This window comes from Piliocolobus tephrosceles, chromosome 10 (assembly GCF_002776525.5).
Source record: "Piliocolobus tephrosceles isolate RC106 chromosome 10, ASM277652v3, whole genome shotgun sequence".
Classification (NCBI taxonomy): Eukaryota; Metazoa; Chordata; class Mammalia; order Primates; family Cercopithecidae; genus Piliocolobus; species Piliocolobus tephrosceles.
The window spans coordinates 17,513,314-17,518,919 of record NC_045443.1 but is presented as its reverse complement, the minus strand read 5'-3'; the positions used below and the strand labels follow the sequence as shown (position 1 = coordinate 17,518,919).

General features: G+C 38.3%; 1 pseudogene across 1 annotated transcript; it reads right to left on the bottom strand.

Annotated features, from left to right (window-relative positions):
- Positions 1-2,476: 2,476 nt before the first annotated feature.
- On the bottom strand, positions 2,477-3,697 carry LOC111552109 (annotated as a pseudogene). The gene has a single exon (XR_002734549.2). The product of XR_002734549.2 is annotated as a mitochondrial import inner membrane translocase subunit Tim17-B pseudogene (transcript).
- Between the last annotated feature and the right edge of the window lie 1,909 nt (positions 3,698-5,606).

Here is a 5,606-nt window from a genome sequence, read left to right as displayed (position 1 = left end):
GGTGATCCTTACTGACAATGTAGTGGGTCCAGGTTCTCTATAGCTGAGTGATGGTGAAAGTCCTGACTTTGCATTAGACCTCCTAAGACACCATTTAAGCTGAGAGGAAAAAGTGAACCTCCTTATAGCCTGGTGGGGCAGAAGACCACATTCTCCCCATTTGATCTTCTCTGATAATATCACAGTGAGGTTCTGGAGGCAACTTGTTAGATCCTTTTGTGGGGGGATATCTAGGTCTAGTAGTCCTTAAATAGGATGGGTGAGAATGGGGCAACACCTTACTTTCTGTTTTGTTTGGCTGGAATAGAGAGGGAATAGAGAGGTTATTGTCAAGAAGTTTTTTTTCTTGCCATGCTTCTCCTGTCCTTATATTTTGGCTAGAGAACAAGCTTTCTTTTCTAATTTCTTTTTCAGTCAGTGGTCATTTTGGGTTTCCATCTTCAGCTCTCAGGCTGGGATACATGAAACAGAAACAAAAATACTCAGACAACTCAATATCACCTTGTTTCTCTTGTCCAGAGGTCCCTAACTTTACTAAATTTTTTCTTCATCTTCAGAGTCTTTTCATACTTGTTTTATACATGATGTCTAGTGTTTAAAATTATTCTTAATAGGAGGACCATGGGAAGAGAGAGATATTACATTTAAAAACACCCTAACTTAAAAATTTGATAAATTTTAAAATTCATTTTTTTCTGATTCTCACAATGTTGATCTTTGCTTTCATCTGTCCTCTGTGAACCCTGAAAATGTGAGACAGTTCTCAGTTAATTTAGAAAGTTTATTCTGCCAAGGTTGAGGATGTACACCACTGACACAGTTCAGGAGGTCCTGATGACATGTACCCAAGGTGGTCAGAGCACAGCTTCATTTTACATATTTTAGGGAGACATGAGACACCAATCAACATATGTAAAATGAACACTGGTTCAGTCTAAAAAGGTAGGACAATTCCACGCAAAAGCGAGACAACTAAAAGTGGAGAGAGGGCTTCGAGCTCATGCGTAAATGACAGACAAATTGTTGCATTCTTTTGAGTTTCTGATTAGCCTTTCCAAAGGAGGCAATCACATATGTATTTATCTCAGTGATCAGAGGGATGACTTTGAACAGAACGGGAGGCAGGTTTTCTCTAAGCAGTTTCCAGCTTGAATTTTCCCTTTAGCTTAGTGATTTTAGGGACCCAAGATATTTTCCTTTCACACCTCCCAAAGGCTTTCTTTCTTCTACCTAATGAGATCATAAGGTAGAAATTTTCATCCTGGGGCAAATTTATCACATTATCTAACCATCATAAAGTTTTATGACTTCTATCAGAAACTCTTCAATTACTGGGTAGCATGACCACCGTGAATACTGAAAGACTAAGGTGGAGAGATAAACTTACTGATTCTCCAGTTAGAACCATACTTTCTTACCAAACTAGCTCCCATAAAAGTGTGTCAAGTGGGAAAAGTTATGCATGGAGATAATGGTGACATGTGTCTGCATCAAGCAGCTACAGGAAAAAAAATCTCCTGTCCTAGCTCACTTGGATTTATGACTCTACTAAATTTAATTTTTTTGCCCATTTTACTTGGATATTCTGGCAAAGGTTTGCTGTTTTCTGAAAGCAAACAGTTAACATTTCAGTTACTAGGGATCTCTATATAAAGATTTCTTAAATAACTCCATTTAGAATTTATAAAATTTTACTTAAGAGTTGAAAACACAAATTTGAGATCAAGTAATGTAAAGATTTCATTAACTATATGTAGACTAGTCACTCTCAAAATGATTGATTTGAATTTGCAAAAAGAAACTACTTAACCTGCATCGTGGCAAATAGTTTTGGTTTATTTACCTTGTTTCACTTTATTTATTTTTCTTTCTCATTGTTCCTTGTTTCCTGTTTGAATACTGCTCATCTCTTTTCTTATTTTAACTTTTATTTTATGTCATTCCAAATATTCTTTATTATCTACTTTTTATTACAAAACAGGAAAGAGTTTTAATGTAAAATATAAATAATCAAACATGCCAGTAGAGTTCCCTTTCAATACAGTGACCTCAAACTCTAGAGGTAAATATTTAATATTGTTAATTTTATCTAATTTTTAGTCACCTTTCCATGTAAACATGAATCCATACACATATAGACATATTGTGTGCAGAGTTGTATGTATTTTCCAAATGCAATCATACTTTTTTGGCATTTAAAATGGGCTTTAAATACACATCCGAGTGCCACACAAAGGATCTGGGGTGAGAACTTGATACATAGGAGTGTGGGGCTGGGGTGCACTGAGAGAAAAAGGGGACCCATCTGTCAGGGAAGCTGGGAAGCCCCACCCCCATCCTGGAACTAGGGAGCAGAGTAGAAGCCCTCTCTGGAGGGTCCCAGGGCTAAATGGGAGCCAACCCTCCCTTTGAGGTAGATTCTCGGGGAGAAAACCGAGAAGCAGCTCCCACGGTGGCAGTGGCTTCCTCAGTGGTACTAATATATGGGATAGCCTGGGGCCTGGGTGCCATCCTTAGAGGACAGTTGGCTGGGGTCCTCCAGGAATGAGGGAGGATTTTGGAACTGCTGGGCTGTGTAGCGAGTGACGAGGATGCCAACGCCCTCAATGAGGGCCAACAGGATGTCCCCCATCATCGCTGAGGCCACCATGGCCAGTGGGCCACTGCAGGCAGCCAGCACAGCCCCATCAATACTCCACTGGTGATAGATTTCCAGGGATCCTCCTTGCCCGGAAGCTGTACCAGGCCACAGTCGATGGTGGAGAACAGGCCCCCCAACACTGCGAAGCTACCTCCAATCTGGGGGACTTGGATCCTCACAGTGTTAACACTACCTCTCAACTGGTGCCGAATTCCAACAGGGGCATTGCGGAAACCCTTGATGGCCTGGAAGACTCTACCACCAATGACACCCACAGTGAAGACTCCACCACAATCATCCACAATTCGCCATGGGCAAGGCTCCCAAGCGTACTCCTCCATGGCACTGGATGCCCACAATTGTATTTTTTATGTTACAACTATTTTTTTTACACAGTGATAAAATATGCTTAGTTCATATTAAGTAAAAAAATAATTTATTTTCTATATAAAGTATTGGGCTACTAAACTTATTTAACAGATCATCTACTGAAGAAATTTTTAGATACTTCTCCTGTTTAACATTTTATTATTACAAATAGCATAGATATATATACAGATATTTGTATGCATACTTTTTGCCTGCTGTACTTGCTACATGAATCCAAACTTTTATCCAGTCTAGAAAAAGATACCACTAATTCTGTGGTTACATAATATGTAACATAAAATTTTCTAAGTTTTCTGTGAGTATTAAATGAGTATTAATGAGATCATGCATGACAGTAATGACTTTATTCATTTATGGAGAAATTATATATTTAAAGACAAGCATGTGCTAGGCATTCTTCTAGCTATTGTTGATATAGCAGCGAGCAAAACTGACTTTAAAGCCCTTTCCTCATGGAGCTTACATTTTAATGAGGATAACCAGATCATAATATAAATAAATAGTATAGCATGTGGGAGGTTGATGTACACAGAAGAGAAAAATTAGGCCGGGTGCAGTGGCTCACGCCTGTAATCCCAGCGCTTTGGGGGCCGAGGCGAGTGGATCACCTGAGGTTGGGAGTTTGAGACCAGCCTGATGAACATGGAGAAACACCGTCTCTACTAAAAGTACAAAAATTAGCTGGGCATGGTGGTGCATGCCTGTAATCCCAGCTACTCGGGAGGCTGAGGCAGGAGAATTGCTTGAACCTGAGAGGTGGAGGTTGAGGTGAGCCAAGATGGCACCATTGACCTCCAATCTGGGCAACAAGAGCAAAACTCCATCTCACACACACAAAAAAAAAAAATTAAAAAAAAGAAAAGAAAAATTAAATCTGAGTACATAAAATAAAAAATGTCCATGCAGGAGGATGTAATTTAAAATGGGGTCGTTATGATAGCCCTTATAAAGAATATACATCTGAACAAACAGGTGAATAAGATGAAGAAGCAAGTTATGTGACTTTGCCTAGAATGATACCAGACAAAAGAAAATGTTATTTCGACAGTCCTAAACTGGAAATATCACTTATTTGTTCAAGAAACATTGAAGTCATCAGTGTGACTAGAGTAAAGAAAGCAAAAGTTGAAAATGAGTAAGAAATAAAGTAAGAAACTTAACAAGCTGGTTAGGGATGACATTAGTGGTAAAAATACTTTGAAGTATTCCAGCAGGATTCCTTGCTAAATTAGATGTGAGTATAAAACAAATAAAGTAGTCAGGGATGGTTTCAACATTTTTGGTCTTAACGCCTAGGAAGATTAAGTTGACATCAATTGAGATTGAGAAGAGTTCGCTGGAGGAAGAGATTTGGGTGGAAAAGGTAGGAATTCGCTTTTGGACATATTAAATTTGAATTGTCCATTATTTACATTAAAATATTATTATTATTTATGTAAAAAGGATAGTTGTTGGGTCATCACTGGAGCCATGTATATATGGTATTTTGCCTCTTAATACTGGATAAATAAGTGAGCATAGACAGAAGTTTCAATAATTGCACCAGAGAAACTCCAAATAAATGGATTACAAAGGTGAGTATCCAGAAAAGGAGGTTGTGAAGGGGTAAAATCATAAAAGGTGATATCTGAAGGCAAGTGAAGAAATTATTTCAAAAAGAAAGAAATGGTATACTCACCAACAACTGCAGTCTACCTTCTTTCCCCATCATTCAACTGAAAATATTCTCACCAAGATCCCTAAAGAGTTCCTGTTGCTACATCCAATATACACATTTCAGTACTTTCTTAATTCAATTTTTAGCAGCATATAACAATGCTAACCACTACCCCCTTTTTAACATGCCCTTCCCTTTGTTTCTGAGAACCTATCTCATGGTGCAAGAGTAGAATTGTCTGCAAATGTCTTCAGGTAGTTACTGTGAGTTTCCTAGAAAATGGCCCAGCAGAATTGGGCAGAGGATAGAGAACTGTCTGCTTTCTTTTTTGGCAATGGGAGGGAACGCCTTCACACTCAGCTTTGTATTGGAGCAGTCAGTTCCTTTCTTAAGAGAAGGAGACTTCAGCTTCCCGTTGGTCCCAAAATCTCTCTAGAAGAGAGAGAGCTGGTATTCCTAGACAAATTCTGTAAAAAGCTAGCATCCCAAGTCAAAAAGCCTGGCATAACCCACTTACACATTCCTGCTTTATTATTTTGCTTTAAAAAATAGCAAGATATGTTTTTTTTATTTTCCAATGGAGCCAAACTCATATTTTAAGACAACAGGAGGATCAGAGAAAACTTGCCTTTTCTCTCTATCAACCTAAGTTACTTTCCTTCATCCCTGATCCATACTATGCAGTATTATGAATTTATCCTGAATCCTAGTATATGACAAATGGATTTTCTCTGACCTTTCTGGCTACTTTGTATATTTTTGTAAAATTTTCTTTAATTTTGATATTTTAAGGACCCTGTTTTAGTTTATTTTGACTCCACCCAAGTTTTCAAGTGTGTCTGTCTACAGATTATACAATCTCTATATAACTCCAGCTCAGCTGTGTCTGAGCTCTAGCTAAAAATCCTACTTCAGTTG